We start from the raw sequence: 15,703 nt of genomic DNA, 5'->3' as shown, positions 1-15,703 counted from the left end.
GACAAATTCCTCACGCAGCTTCAGCAGCACAGCTGGAGCCCCCACCTTCCTCACTCCCTTTCCTGGCCAACACTGAAAGGAGCAAGCCAGCTGTAATGCCAGGAGAAGTCAAAGCTGATAACAGAAGACAAGAGCGAGTGATATATTGGCTAGGAGAAAACAGGAAAAATCTCAGCTTAACAGTGTGTTACTTAAAAGCAATTGAAGACAACACTTCTCTTAACAAGCCAACAGGAGACCCCCGGTGTAACAGCATTGTTCCCCCTGAACAGAGGGTCACAGCCTTGTGTTAGGGGACAGGCAGCTTAGGCTCATGGCAGAGTGGAGAGAACAGAGTCCAGATGGGAGGCACCCACAGCTGACAGACACAGGAGAGATGCCCATGACAAGCAGGAAGGTATGTTTTCTGCATCATGTCTTGAAGCAATAACGTGCTTCTAACAGAAGTTATACAATCGGATGAAAGAAAATAGTAAAGGTAGCAGCACTAGGTAAACTTGTATAAACTAACATTACTGAAGTTGCAGAAATGAGATTTTTGATATTGCTAAAATCTGCACAGAGGAAAATCTGAACCTCAGCAGCCTGACCCTTTGTTCCTGCACACTGAGCACATCGCCTCCCTTTATCCCTTTGCATGTGTTCCTACAGAAATAGTGACTGAGACAGTGCTCAAACCCAAACAAGGCCATTACTTGCCATCTTCTTTTCTTCTAAAAGAGATTCACAACTGATCCATCCTCCCTGATGTACAGGCTTCCTCTGGTTCATTGGAGACCCATCTGCTCTGAGCAAGACACAAGCCTACTCAGTGCACATAAACAAGAACCATGCTCTGTAGGAGTCACACATCAATGTGAAGCTAAGGAGCCACTGTGAGCCACGGCTCTCTATTTATTCCCATCCACTACATAGGCAGTGCTGTGGTGACGAGTGTTAACTGGAAACAGCTGAAAATGTTTTACGCCAACACATTTCTACTGTCTGAAGAGGGGCTTGGACAGAGCTATATGCTAAAGGAATGGCTTACTTTGCCTTAACAAAACATTCACATTGGACATTGTTTATGTTCTGAAACACTGCCTGTGAACAGTTTTGGAACATTACGCTAATATTGACATACCAGCTATACTTCTAGATGAAATACTTTTATTGAAGTCATAATATTGCCATTTACCCACAGAAACACATTGGTTTTTCTTATGAGAGCTTTGAATTTCACTTTTACTTTCAAGTGAACTAAGAACCAGCCAAAAGGAAACCACTATGTACATATATTTTTATCAGCAGTTACATTTGAGTCCTCGGTGGCTTTTCAAGTATTTTGGGGTTCTCATTTCTGAGTTCCTCCTGCCCCATTAAACTAGGGGATTTCCACAATGATAGAAGTCTTTCCCCAGCCACTTCTATTGCAGATTGTCCTGCTTTAAATCACTTCTCCATAGGCTGAAGTGGCAAAACCCAGCAAAAATCAAACACTTTTTTTTCCCTTTCAAGCACTGTCATAGACTCTGGGTCAATTAGGGCTAGCAAAACAAAAAGGACAGGTAAAATCAGAGTGACAAAGTCAAGCTTGGAGCTATATTAAAGCATGAGATAAAGCTCAGATGTGACAGGATTTTTAGACTAAATAACCTGCTCATCTGAGAGCTCTTCCACGTCTTTAGCTTGATCTTTTCTGTTCATATAGAGTAGGCTGCAAAGGTCAGGAAATATCAGATAGAGAAATGAGCTCTTACAATCTTTACTATTCCCAGGACACCAGGAAAAGGTAGCATCTTTCTGCAGTCTTTGGCACAACAAGCTTTTCAATAGTCAGCTTAGACATTTGAGTAACTCAAAATCCCTGTTGCATAGCCTTTGAGTTGTATAACCTTTGTATTGACAGTAGATTTTCAAGGTTGTTTTGAGGGGTTTTCTTCCCTCTCCCCTCCACACAAGCCACCTGCATAGCTCTGCTGCTAAAAGGTTGCCAACAGTACTCAGCTTTAGAAATTGATACAGCAAAGCCTCCTACTTCTTTCAGAATATAAGCAGAAAAAGATTATTCCCTTCCTCGGAAGGAAGAAAGTAAGAAATTTGAATAAGACTTATCTCTCAAGCAGAGCCTCCTTGGCCTCATTTAGCACCCTGAGAACTTCAGGATTAAAGATGCCCTGGAGCCACACTACACAGTACCTCAGCCATAACACACCGCATCCATAAATTCTATTTTAATAGTATCCAGACACTCTACTTTTTAAGCAGGAGCCAGTTTTCCAGCCAGCTGAGATCCCACAGCTCCTGAGCCCATTATTTTTGTTGCTACTTATCAAACCACCTCGAAGAATGAGAAGAAACACAACCGGGCACTACCGCTGCAGACCCTTACCGAGGCACACCACAAACCCATCCCTCCACCCTGAGCTGCTTCAGGACCCTCCGTTGATCAGAGAAACCCCCTTTGCAAGATGCCCTTTGACTCACACAAGAAGTGGCAGCTTTTCTCCTTACCCCTTCCCTCATTTCTGAGTGCTTGAATTACTCCCCCTTTTCTGAAGCACACAACTTAAATAACAATGAGGATACTTAAGACATTAATTATCAGGGGCTGCAGGCCCAGCACAGGTCTCAGGCCCCTTACTCAACCAGCCGCCATTTCCCTGTTGGACAGTGGCAGCTCCTATGCAGCTCCAACACTACATTGATGCCATACACTAGATTATTTCACCTTAAAAATAAAACATAAGCCTGCTCAGTTAGGCACATTTTCCCTCAGAAACCCCTTCCTTCAGCGCCCAGAAGCCCTCAAACCCACAAAGCTGTCCCTCACCCTAAGCAGCCATGTCCAAGCACTGCTCTCCGCCCTGGGGCGGGGGTTTATTGTTGTGGCCATTTTTTCTTGGGTTATTCAGTGTGCTTTGGACGACGCTGTGGAGAAGCAGTGTGGGCAGAGTGTGTGCTGGTGCCTCTCCTCTCGTGTGGAAGAAGGAAAAAGGGGTTTTAAGCACAAGCTCTGAGTCCCACCTCAATGTGATCCCAATGGACACAGTGTCTCCGGATTCTTGCCCTTAGGGGTTTGGTCCTTGGCTGCCTTGAGCTGCCCCTGCCTGCCACATGGAGCTGGGGGATGCCCACATCCCAAAGAGCGGCCAAATGGTGCTGTTAGGGCTGGTCCTGAGGCGTGTGCTCGGGCTTCTGTCAAGCACCAAGAGGGTGCAGAGAAAGGGGGAAAAAACCCCAGGCTTTAAAAAGTGTCTTTGTTTGCCCTTTGGATCGTTCTGATGTATTATTTTATTTTATTTGTTGTTTTTATCATACTCCAACATGGCATACTTCTCAGCATCAAAGAACATTGCTTTATTGTGACATTTTCAAATGAAAACTACATGGCAGTAATAGCTTTCTAAAGAGCATTCATTTAGCCTGGCAACATTTATATGTGGCAGAGAAAAGAAGAAGGGGAGAAAGCCCAACTCTGTGTAAAAACTGGTGCTTTGAGCAAAACTCTATGATGATTATTTAGCAAACAAGCTCCCCTATTAGAATGGCAGAGAGGAAGATTGCATATCTAGACTAAATTACACTTTACAGGGAGATGGCACAGAATGGCTTTCTGCTGAGGTTACACTTAAATTATAGCTGTTGCTAAAGCAAACAGCTCACAGTTTATATGTGAATTTGAATTATGTATCCGGCAGGCAGTATGTTTATGGAAAAAATAAAGTCAAGTCAATAGATTACTAAATTGCTACCACATTCGTAAAGGACAAAAATAGCTATAGTAGTAGGACATCAAAAACAAGCCACAAACAGGCATTATTCACCATTGTCCACAATTCTTGAGAAGAACAGCTTGGCTCTTGTACACCCCTGGAATCATTGCCGATGACTGATTGAACTGTAAGGTAACTAGAGAAGTTTCTGACTGTTGGGAGTGCTTAATGTTTCATCTGTGACCCTTCACACCCTAAAAACAGTTGTCCAATGCTTTGGGGAAATATGTTCTTAGGTGTTTGGAGCGTGGTGGTGAATGGTTCTAGTAGGAAGCTCCTCTCCACTTTCGTACTCCATCTGTATGGGTTCCATTCTCAAGAAAGGTGGATTTTTACTCCTGTTCCAAGGAAATTGTTATTTTTTTTTCCATTGTTATTAATGTGAGTGGAGCATATAGAGTCTCTAATAAAGATCCAGGTGGTATTGTTTTATCATTAGAAAGGGAGAGGTGTACAAGTCAACACCTCTCTCTGTTGGAGTCTGAATTATCCTGAGTAGTCCCAGAAAAGACTGAGCATTCATGTACTGTGTATTTACTATGTCCTGTCTAATTGTTTTTAATTAGAACTACAAGCCTTAAATTCATGATCTGGTAACTAATGCTAGGGTCATTGGGATGTTCCACTCACCAGCCTTTCTATTAGAACCAAAATAAAAAGATAATGCAAGATTCAGTCAAGCATCTTCTGTGTAACATTTCAAACTGTCACTTAATATACAAAACATTTCTGAGCAAGGGAGATTTTTTGTACTCCCACCCTTTTATTCCTTTGTGATCACTTCTCTAACAAGGCCTTTGACAGCAGAACATGGCTTCTGACTTGTGATCAAAACTGCAACTCAGTTCCTCCCCTCATCTCCCCCTTCATTCCCCTTCCTTGTACAATGGAAGCCATCAGGTCATACTTAATGTCCCCACTAAAAGACACTGGTTATCAAATAATTATTTCTGCTACCATTTTGTTAACCCTTTAGTACACCAGCAACAGACTTAACCTAGGGGTTAAAAAAAGAAGGGATGGGGGGGAGAATGTGTTCAAAATGTGTAGGAAAACTATATTATAAAGCCAGGAATTGGAAGAGATGAGAATATGACTGGTGTGAAAAGGAAGAACCACCTTGGGAACTGATGATCTTTTAGTAAAAGCAGCAGTAGCACATACTGTAAGGCTGCAGAGCTTCTGAAGAGCTAGAAATGTGTGCATGTGCATCTTGGAATACTTTTTAAGAGTTTTTTTGTTTTTGTTTGTTTTTTGCAAAGCTAATAATGAACTTTCAAAACAAATCTTGGAAATGGAGTATTAAGCCTTGAGATGATTAAAAAGCTCTTAAGTCTTGAACATGAAGCTATCAATGCTAAATCCTTGAAAGTAAGGAGTAAGGGCAAGAAATGGAAGATGGAGGCTGTCCTAAATATTTTCCTTTACTGAAATGTAATGGGGCACCCTTGAACTCTGAGGGAGACATGTAAAATGATGCACTAGATATTTTTTCCTGTCCATAAGTACCAGCTTCATATAAAGTGCTTCTGAGAGTGAGGAATTGCAGCTGCTGAGCAAATGGAGAGCCACGAACCAGAGGCAGGAGTAAGAAAATGGAAACCTGAAAGCATATGTGGAATGCAAAGGATGATGCTGTGTAGGTGGTGTAATGGTAGAAAATGAGGTGCTTCAGGTATTTCAAGCATGTGGATGTGTAAGATACTTCCACAGACTTTGGAATAGTAAGTTATTCTTCAATAAGTGATGAAGAGAGGATAAGTAAAAAGAAGAAAAACAGGGAAAAAAATGGATGAGTAATAACTACTGCTGTTGTGCCTGAAAGAAGTCTTTTCCCTTAAATACCCATCATGTATGTGTTTATGAAGCCAAAAGGTCCTTTTGATTTGTTCTAATACAATTCCACGTGATATGAATGAAGCTTGTGGAATGTCTCCCAGTAGTTGTGGCATCTTGTGTGCCGAAGTGACCTGTTATACACTGACTTTCTAATGTGGAGGTAGAAATACAGGGAGCTCGTACACAGCTTCACTAAGGCTCCTCTGAAGAAGTGGAGTGTGAGACCATTTGCCTATGAGCTGCACCAGTGCGAGCTTTCTTGAGATCTTACATCTTAATTGGCTTAGGATATAACACCAGGGAATAGGTCAGAGGGACAGAGCTATTTGTCAGACTTATTACTAACACCGGGCAGGTTTAGTGCGTAGTCCTCCCGGGGAGGAAACGCGTTCTGTGTATTGAGTGTGGGAGAGAGAGTGAGTAGATGGAGTTGGGCAGTAAATCTAGAGATAAATGACTCATGAAGATGGAAGCAACCCATAACTTGTTCATGCATAACAGAGAAAGGTTGAGATAAATAAGGGATTTTTTTTTTTTTCCTGGGAAATGTAGGAATTGAGAGAAATAGGTGGGGGAGATGGCGTCTCAGCAGACTGTGACAAGAGTAGCTTATGCAACGAAGCATTAACGATGGCCAAAAAGTGAAAATTAATCCTTTGTCTTGGCATTTGCTTGTGTGTTGAGATATAGCCAGCAGGAGTCCATGTGTGGACTTAAGCTTAAATTCACAGCACATTTATTTTGTGGAAATGACTCCTGACTGGCATCCAGAAGGGCTGGGTGCAGTCCCTGGTTCTTCCCCAGATCTGGATCAGCTGGAGAGAATGACAGGAGCAGCACCGCCAAGCTCCCCACCTGCAGTTTTCTGGTCTTAGGCCGGTTTCCTGAAAGAACAAAAATTCAGCAATAGCGCATGTGTGTGTGTCAGTGTGCCTTCAGGCCTGGGAGAGTTTCTTACTGTGTTCAGATATTGCATCTAGAGCAATGGGCTCAGACTCTTTGGGGAGATGCTAGCTCTTAATGAAACATAAATAAGAATAAAGATGGATTGGTCTGGATTTGGGGCAGAATGTAAGCAATAACCTTATAAAGAAGCACTTGGGATTGTGGCAGTAATTCCTGAAGAATTAAATTCACACCTCCTTAACTTTCTTGTTTTTGTTGAGAACTTACCTGTCGTTGTATTACCAGTGAAGAATTAACTCAAGGTGCTTATTGTATAAGCCAATATGATGTTTCAGGGTGCAGTTGTGTTGTGATTCATAATGCCTTGGTCCCAGATGTTGTAGAATAACTGATATGCTGTCATGAAACAAAATACAGGTATATATCTTACTGAAAAAGCTATGAGCAAGTGCAGTCATCTTTTTATATATGCATGAACAGAAGTGCTGTTGGAAACTGCCAAATGATGTTGCATTGAAATACAATTTTTTTTACTAGAAGTCTCTCAGAAAACTTTCATTAAAATACTAAGAAATGAGTTTAGAATGGTAATCGACCAGCTTTAATGTGCAGCACCAAACACAAGGAGGCCAAAAACCTTTTCAACCTTTCTAGATTCTACTATAATACAAATAATAAAAACCAATAATCTAATTATTCATTTCTTCCCTTTTATTTTTGAGGTATAAAAATACCAACATGAAGGGGGGGAGAAAAGAAGGACCCATAATTGTTTTACAGAGGCTATTAAAATGGGCTATTAAAATAAACTTAATGAATAGATATTAATATCTGGTTAAGGCTGCTCTGACCTCCTGTCTTACAGGTCCCATTTATGTCTTGTTTGATGAAAGTTCTCTGAGACTGCGAAGCAAAAGGGCAAACTGATTTATGAACAAGACTTATTGTTGCACTGGCAGATTTGTATAATGAGAAATATATTAAATCTAATGAAGGGAAAGCGTGCCTTTCCAAAGCAGTAAGTTTCTGCCATGATTAAGTGATTCAATATCCCTCAGTGGATTAATTTAGACAATGCAGGAGGGCATGCAGCCACTGTTGCAGCCTCTTGCTCTAATGACAAACGTTAAGCAATGTTAAGTATTTGTTTTCTGTTTCAAGTTGTAGTGATAAAGGGAGAAGACTTCCACTAACTGATGAGACAAGTCCCCCTGATGCCAGCATACCCAGTGACTGTGGTAGAAGATGCACCAGAGCCTCTGTTGCTTTACGTTGCAGAGTGTCAGGGGTTGTTCCATTTGACAAAAACTGGCTGTAAACCTTATTTTTCATCCACCAGCCTCTATAGATTAAAACCAGGCCTTCAGCTCATTAGTCTAGCGTTCATAATCTTTAGTGTTTAGGTTTAGGGTGGGAGGGCAGGGTTAGAGTTGTTGCTGGCAGTATGTAGCTTTATTAGCTGCAGTTCAAATCTGCCGGTGCATTGGCCTGACGTCCCTGCGGTCTGGGCTTGCTTGGCTTGTGGCAGATCAATGTGCATGAAAACACAAAGCAGCAGGTCCTTCAAGTGCTAGACTGAGAAGATAGTCAGGAAAGATCAAGATGGCTTAATGTACGTGGGCAACATCAAAAGTACCTGCCTTCATTCAGGGTTTGGTCTTCGCAGTGTCTATGTTCTGGGCTGGGCAGATGTGTTAGAATGGGCTGTGCCTGAACTAATGTGTCTGGTTTTGAGGTGCTCCTAGAAATGGTCATGGTCAGTGTAGGTATGCCCTTAGAATTTGATGCTTGAAGTCTTGATGTCCTCTCAGTGAATCAGCAATGCACTATTTGGGCAGCAGAGGCTGCAAGTAGATCCTTGATTTCTCTGCTTTGACGTATGAAAGGACAGACTTGGTTTTTTACTACAGTTTTTCTCCTGACACAACAACAACTTTCCCCTCCCACCACACTAAAAATATTGATTAAAGACAGGAATGCCTGTGGAGATGGTGGAAAACAAGGCCAAAGAAGCCAAACATTGATAAACTTAATTAAATTTCTAATGAAAACAGAGGCAGCCTGTGGTGATTACTCTGTGTAACTGAGACTAATACACCAATTAGGCTAATTCATCCCCCGGTGCTCTAAACACAGTTATAAACTTAATCCATATTTCTTCTCATATGTCAACAATTGATTTCCTTAGTTTGGGGTGCTCCTGGTTTGGACACAGAAAGCAGCAGATACTTGTTCACTAGGGAGATGCTATGTAGGAACAGATAATGTCCTCCTGGCTGGCTATTGTCCTCTAGGGAATCCCTTTTCTTTCTTTTCCAGTCTTTCAAAGGAACCCTAGTGTACACTGAACACATAATGAGCCTAGTTCAGGATATTAATTAGTGAATTCAGCAGTTGGAAACATTATCTGTGTTGGCACAAATGCATGATGGATGGAGAAATTCCATACGTCTTTGGGATGAGTGAAACCTGCACGAGGTGGAGCTCAAACCATTCGCTGGTCTTGCATTTCTGGGCCTGGTGACCAAAATATCCGGATTCTTTTTCAGTTTTGGTGCAAATTGCTTTGTACGTTCTTCCAAATGTACCGGGGGAATAAGAATGCAGTATTGAAATAGCCTGACTCCTGTTTTATTTATAAAATGTCTTTGGATAGCAATTATTGAATCCCAGCTCTCTAAAAAAATAGATGTGGTTTAGAGCTGCACAGGACCGGTTTGTGATGAGCGTGTGAGCAGCTCTCCATCAGAACCCAGGCCTGAGCACCAGATTAATGCCTTTTGGTGAACTTGCAAAAGTTTTAGGACGTTTAAGCCTTTGACATCTCTGCACACAGGAGTTTTTCTGTTGCGTATGGGAATTGCAGAAAGGTCAGAGAGCACCTTATGCCTGCTTGGTGTATCCAGGGAACAAATGGTGGGCAAAAGGAGGAAACATTTAGCAACTTTGGCTCAGTTGCATGTCAGTAATGTAAAGTTAGATCAGCTAGTTAGATACAGAGGCTGTACCAAATAAATACTGTCTCTGGCAATTAGCAACACTTAATTTTAAAAATGAGATAATATAATCAATTATGTCTTTTAATTTGCCAGACAGTATTTTACAGGGTTTAATTTTCTGCTACTACACCTTTCAAATTATCTTCAGGTGCTGTTTTGAATGTAATCATTGATGCTTATTCTGAACCTATTAGCACTGAAGGTGCCCCCCACATACAGCCTCTTCCAACCACCCACAAAATGCTGGTGATCATAGGCAGAGAAGGCGGCAGAAGACGTCTTGGTCCATTCAACCTTTCTCTGTCATCAAAACTTTTCGGTTTCCGGATCAGTGGGTGTGAATCTGTTCTGCTGCTCTATGAAACGCGTGTCTGGCATGTCTTATTTTTATCTCATCCTGCTGAAGGATAACACAAATTCAGGAGTTTTTACATGAGTAGATTAGAATTATTACCAGCAGGAGGATATGCTGTATGCAGATTGTGAATGGCATAAAGAGTGTGTGTGTGCATGTATTTCCTTCCCTCCCTCTCTCTGAATCAGATAAGCTGTGCTGAGCTGCCTTGGGTTTGCACAGAATTTGGAATCAAGAGTTTAAAGAGTTTAAATTAAGGAGCTGCTTTTAAGATAGGAATTGCGTATTTGAATAAACTATTAACCTAGTAGTCTAATATTTTATTCATGTTTGTGGCTAGGAATAGATGGTAAATGCTAGTCATAGCATCCCCTTTTGTATTTCATTCCCTCAAGCAAATGTAATTTTCCTAGTAATCCAGCAGAAGGGAGGGATGGAGAATGGCTGAGTTTAATGGTGGCCCAGCTGGGGAGAGGTGCTGTGTGTCCAGGCTCTGCATCTTTGGTGGCAGCTGACGAATCTTAATGGAGTGGAGAGACTCCAAGCTTGTACCATCTGCATGCTCAGGTTTGAAGTGATCACTGGATAGGGGGAAAGAATGGTTTCCTAAAATCTTGGGGGGGGGAAGGGGGGGGGCGGAAATGGGGCAGTTCTCTAGCATAGGGTACAGTCAATTTCTTAGGAGCATCCCCACTACTTTTTCTTGACAAATTCCCTACTCTTGCAGATCTGAAGGGCACAGGAGCAGACCACAGCCCAGTGCCTTCATATATTGTATACGGTATCTGATCTCTCTGTACGTTTCTTTACCAAGTTGCCAGGTGTTTGAGGATGACATGAAACAATAAAGCAGTCTTTTTCTCATTCGTATGCAGTTGGGGCTTGAGAAATGCATAGCGCTTTCTTTGGCTGCACTTGTCTCACCAGAAGGCTTTGTTCATGCCTGACCTAGGCAGAAAAAAATGCATTTTAATCATCAAAGCAATTATATTTATGCAAATAAAGTGAAAAGCACGTTCAGTATCTTGGTAATGAGCGCTGTGATTGCATAAAAGCTATGGTTGAATGAAGGGCCAGTAGGCATCGCTGGCATTTGACCGATTTGCTTAGTGTGGAAGGAAAGCATGCTTTAAAGCAATGTGGTAAAGTTAGGAGCCATATATGTGGAGTCGTTTCACTGAGAATCTTCATTTCCTCGTTAAATTGGCTCTGCTCAGCAGGAGACCAAGCGTAAATCCACAGGGTCAACCGCCAGCTTGCTCCATGTTTCCAAGCTTCTTGTGTTGCACAACAGCACAAGCCAGGCTGAGCAGTCGGCGGTACCTCGGAATTTTTCTCCTAGCATGTAACACTTCAGAAGCTTCTAAAACACAAATAAGGCAGCAGCAATTCAAATATTCCCATCCCAACTATGAACCACTTCACAGGCAGCCACCAAGGTCAGGAGCCTAGACTTGAATGTAATAATAATTTTATTCAATTTGCAGGAATAATTTGATTTCCTAAAACGTGGGAATTAGCAAGTCCAGCCCAGAGAATTAAAATTGCCCAGAGTCTCAGATGCTCTGAAAGAACCCAGTAAAACTCCATCTAAAGTCAGTAAGAAGCAGAACATAGCATCTATTTTTCTTATGACGTCCTTAAGGTCAGACCAGCAATGGGGAGGGGAAGAAATTAAAAGGTAGTTTCTCTGAAGACACTATTTTACAACACTTTCTTTGCTTGTAGCTTGTTAATTTTCACAGCAGAGTTGCCTTGGGATGTGAATTAAAGAAACAGATGAAAAAGTCTTGTGCCTCTAACTGTACTGAAGGCCTTATGCATACTCCTGTGCCTTTGATGAGAAACATTAAACATTTTTAATTTAGCACATCAATTTGAAAATCTAATTTTTTTTAATGCTTTGTAGCAGCAGACGCTTTTCACGGTGCTGTCACTACCATAGAAGAATTATGAGAAACTTGAACCGCGAAAAGTAAATTAGAAAAATCTCATTTCAGTTACTCTAAAAAGAGGGGAAATTAGATTTTGATTAAAATCACTCACACATACAATTTTAGGTAAACTAATTTAGCAAGACTGACTATATAATTTTTTTGCTTGCCTCTGCGTCCTTTAATAGTCGCTGCGTGGGCCTTGTACGAGCATCTTCTCTAACAGCCAGTGAGGAGGAGAGCTGTTAAGTGTGGCCTTTCCTTGACCAGGTGTTGTGAGGCTAGGGAAAAGAGTTGCTTGTTTGACAGTGAAGAGTCAAAAATTGAAGAAAATAGTTAGAATTTATCCTTGGGATGTGCCACATTGGATATATTTTTTCTTATCTATTTAACTGTAGGCACAATCACAGGAAATTTGAGCTGTTAAATTTCTGATAACATTGAAAGGAGTTTAGTGCTTTGACTTTGGGGACAAGTGAGTGATTTGCAGCAAGCACTCTGTTTTACTTCTAGTTCCTGTTGCTTTGTGAATTCTCTGTGAATTTGGTATGACTTTTCTGAAATCTATTTGTCACTTTAAACTGTTGACTGTATAATGGCAGCATCTAACTTATGACCTGCCACGAGAGCTGCATTTGATTTTTAAATGCGTTATGTTCGTTGATTGTGATTTTGCTATCAAGTATATAGCCTCATTTTTTTCTTTTCCCTTGCTTGCCGTGTCATTAAGAGCCAGGTTTACAGTGCAAATATTCATGTCTGTAAAATTTTCATTGTTTTGTTTAGAGCTGTACAGTTCCCGTCCTTCTTAGTGGTTAATCTTCATAAGCACTTTAGATAACCAGGTGCTGTAAACAGATGGGAAACTAGAGGAAGGGAGATATTAAGGCTCTGAAACCATACCACGAATCTTTGGTGCAGCAGAGCAGCACTGGAATCCCAGCTCTTGTGCTTTTGCAAAGTCTGCCATTGCATGTTTAAGGAGATGCTGGTCTGATGCTGTGGTTTTACTTGCAGAAAAGAAGGTGAGGAAGGAAGAATCCTCGCTGGCCTGAGGTAGAGTGGTTATGGAATAGCTCGTAGTAACTCCAGCTACTTTGGAGAGAAGTGGTGCTTCATTGCAGACAACCTGATGTGGTGACGTGACCCTGAGCACTTTGGCATTTCAGGCAGGTAGGACCAGTAAGAGTTCAGATGACAATAACTGATGCAGTACATCACACTGCTTGCATTTTTCGCTGTTTGCATTTGGCAACATCTTGTGCATGGTGAGAGTAGTTCCCCGAGGCGTTATCCTCATCAAGTACACAGGTCTTAGGTGAGACCAGAGTGATGTGTGTGTTGCCTTGGACTATTGCACAGGGATGAATTACAACCATGTAGTCCTGCAGAGCCTTCTTCTACTTTGTGTTCTCTCTTCCTTCATCAGTAACCCAGATGCAGTAATATGTACTTTTTCCCTGGACGGTTGGATCAACTAAAGTCAGCTAGCTTTTATCTCTTTTTTGCTTTGATTTAATTTGAATACCCTTATAGCAGAAATACCATGATCAAAGATGAAATGCATAAAATGCTAAATGAATTGATTTGGTCCTAATATTCATGAGCTGCTTGTATGTTTTTTAACTCCAGACCAGAACATTTGCAAGGATATATCAATGGCAATATTTTGTTTTAAGGCTCTGTGAGGAGACTGAAGAATGAGACATCTGTCACTGAGGGGAATTTGGGCTGAAGTATTGTCTCCCTCAGTACGTGGGGAACTGAACTGCATACACAGCTACAGGGAGTGAAGAGAGGGCAGCTCACAGCAGTAAGATTACGTGCCCTCTGAACTGCCTTGCACAATTGCACCAAGCAGGAGAGCTGTGCCAGGACCTAGCAATAGCACAAGGCGTCACAGGAGGGAGGAGAGATTGATAAGTGACTGACATGCTAAAAGATACCATAAAGGTGAGCAGGGCAATGCTGCACAAAACATAACTGTAGAGATGGCAAGGTTAGTCAATTCCATGTATTCAAGCCATTTTCTTCCATCACCCCCAGCTTCTGATCTGGACAGAAATATCAGTCAAACTATTTTTTTTAATCTTTTATGAAATCTGCTGTTGTTAATTTGCATCTGTGGGAACAACAGAATCGCCCTATGGGTAAATTTGCATCTGGTTCAACTCAGTTTAGCACTAGGATCTCCAATAGAGGTGTGTAATTTGTACCCATGGTGAACCTGTCCCATAAATGTGATGCTTAAGCCTTTTTACTACTCTAGCTTTTAAACTGCAGATTGCTGGCATTGTTTTTTTCCCATCTATCACAATATGCTTCCTTTTTATTAGCTTGTTCTAGCCCTTTAAGTATATGATTAAGCTATTTGGTAGTTTTATTGTAAGATCCATAAAATAAGAAATTTAGAAAAAAAACTTAAAATCAGTTTTATTTCAGTAATAACTATTTCCAGTGTAACGATTCTGACATAATTGTGAGTCAACCGAGAGAACTGACCTCTGACTCTCTCTGGAGGTGCTTGAGCCAGCTCTTGCTATGACTAGATGGATGACCTGAGCATGGTGACAATGGAAGGAGCTTTAACGGGTGTTTTTTGCAGGGTGACCACACAAAATCCCTGCGGAGGTAGTATTTAAGGTTTCATCTCCTGTCCTATTTCGTTGTGAAAGATATGCACAAGTCCTTCAGCCCTTGTGAGGCAAAAGCCAATCCCTTAGCTTTAAGCTGGTGTTCTAGTCCAACCATACATGTCCAGAGTTTGACCCCACATTTACAGGCGAGCACTGCTCATATATTGCTGACTTAGGCCCAGAATCTCTTAAGTACTGTCAAGGCCCTCAAAACAGAGCAGGAAGATGAAGTGGATTGTGGATGCCCCATCCCTGGAGGTGTTCAACACCAGGCTGAACCAGGCCCTGGGCAACCTGATCTAGTGGGTGGCATCCCCACCCATGGAAGGGGGGTGGAGCAGGGTGGTCTTTAAAGGTCCCTTCCGACCCGTTCTGTGACTCTATTCCGGGCTTTGTGCAGGTCTTCTTCCACCCTGGGACAAGGAACCTGCTCCGGCCTGACTGCCGTGCTGCCACTCCCCGGCCTGCGGCTGGGCGCGAGCTCCGCTGCCTTGCTGGAGGGAGCAGCTGATTGCCAAGCGATCAAATGAGATAAAGAGACAGCGGAGGTGGCAGGCGCATCCGTCTGTAATGAAAACTAAGTGATGGAGCGCAGAGCTGAGCGCAGGAGGCTCTCCTGCTGTTAGCAATGGGCTCGAGGCCTGCGCACGCCTGCCCTCGTGGTGCTGAGGGCCGTGGCACTGCGAGCAGGCCCCTGAAGACGGGCACCTCTTCCCTGCAGAAGGGAAGAATTGTCTGCCTGAAAGCTTGCAGGGGGAATGGAGGCTGGGAGGTGCTTGTGCGTGAGCCAGCGAAAGGCGGAACATCCAGCCTGTGTGATGGGTAAATAAACGATGGCTCTGCGTGGCCCTACAGCTGCCGCAAGAGCTGGAGCCAGAAGGAAAACCATGATTTAGTGGCAAGGCCAAAGTTTGGAGATCTGGTGTACTTCGTTCAGCGTATTGCTGCTGCTTTTCTGTGTGTTCCCAGGGAGAAATTGCCACGTCCTAGCAAATGGTGTTCGCTGGAGAATGTCGGAAGAGTTACAGCGGCTATGTGGGAAATAAAGGGAATAACTAGGTTTCTGTTTTTCCTATGGGAATTTTCTCTGTAAGCAAAAATACTTTCTTTTCCACCTTTCATTTTTCATCTTTTCTTTTTATAAATGAAAAGGGAAGGGGACAGTTGACTCAAAGTGGAAAACAGGAAGCTCTGCTTTTCTCTAGAAACTGGGGGAAAAATAGGTGACAACAAGTTAAAATTGGAGAGGGGAGGATATTATCCAAAAAGGCTTTATTTT

General features: G+C 42.3%; 1 long non-coding RNA gene across 1 annotated transcript; it reads left to right on the top strand.

The window, feature by feature from the left end:
• Positions 1-3,650: 3,650 nt before the first annotated feature.
• On the top strand, positions 3,651-13,888 carry LOC121060337. Its single transcript, XR_005814787.1, has 3 exons — positions 3,651-3,887; positions 12,806-12,961; positions 13,468-13,888. It is a non-coding gene; the product is annotated as an uncharacterized LOC121060337 (long non-coding RNA).
• Positions 13,889-15,703: the final 1,815 nt, after the last annotated feature.

The sequence above is a fragment of the Cygnus olor genome, chromosome 27 (genome assembly GCF_009769625.2).
Source record: "Cygnus olor isolate bCygOlo1 chromosome 27, bCygOlo1.pri.v2, whole genome shotgun sequence".
In the NCBI taxonomy this organism is placed as follows: domain Eukaryota; kingdom Metazoa; phylum Chordata; class Aves; order Anseriformes; family Anatidae; genus Cygnus; species Cygnus olor.
Note: the sequence above shows the minus strand (reverse complement) of the source record. Positions and strands in the feature narration are given on the sequence as shown.